A 602-nucleotide genomic window follows, 5' to 3' on the forward strand; every position below is an offset into this window, starting at 1 on the left:
CCACCTCAATAAAAGAAATGGTAACAGCCGTAGACTCACTTCTATTTGCCGACTTGTTATATAATGTTTCAGTCTGATTTCAGACATTGTTTCAGACATTTCTCCAAAATGCTTTGGAGGGCTCAAGAAGCTGATCTAGTTCTCTGCAATTAACCCAACAGTTAATACCATTTTTGGTAGCAACTGGTATCAACTAGAACAATGGTTGGCAACCTTCAGTCTCGAAAGACTATGGTATAAGCCTACAGCACCTGGTATTCCCAGGCAGTCTCCCATCCAAGTACTAACCAGGCCTGACCCTGCTTAGCTTCCAAGATCAGACGAGATTGGGCATGTGCAGGGTAACAGTTGTATTCTAGGGCTAAAAGTGCCTCTAGAATCTAATGCAGGTTACTTGAGGATTACAACTGTATAGCATAGGAATGCACATTGACAGCATGGTTTTGATGGCACATTCTCATAGCAATTCATTTAAGGCAAATGACTGTGGCTGCTGCTACTGTACAATTTTTGCCTGGTCATTTACTGTACTAGTAAGAGACATTTGGGTTCTTGTAGAGATGCATACTGAGTAGGTGTTAAAGGCAGAAAACAATAAAAGC

At 41.4% G+C, this 602-nt stretch overlaps 1 pseudogene; it reads right to left on the reverse strand.

Moving 5' to 3' along the window:
• Nucleotides 1-239: 239 nt before the first annotated feature.
• On the reverse strand, nucleotides 240-356 carry LOC136646922 (5S ribosomal RNA; annotated as a pseudogene).
• Nucleotides 357-602: the final 246 nt, after the last annotated feature.

This window comes from Tiliqua scincoides, chromosome 3, assembly GCF_035046505.1.
Source record: "Tiliqua scincoides isolate rTilSci1 chromosome 3, rTilSci1.hap2, whole genome shotgun sequence".
Taxonomy (NCBI): Eukaryota; Metazoa; Chordata; class Lepidosauria; order Squamata; family Scincidae; genus Tiliqua; species Tiliqua scincoides.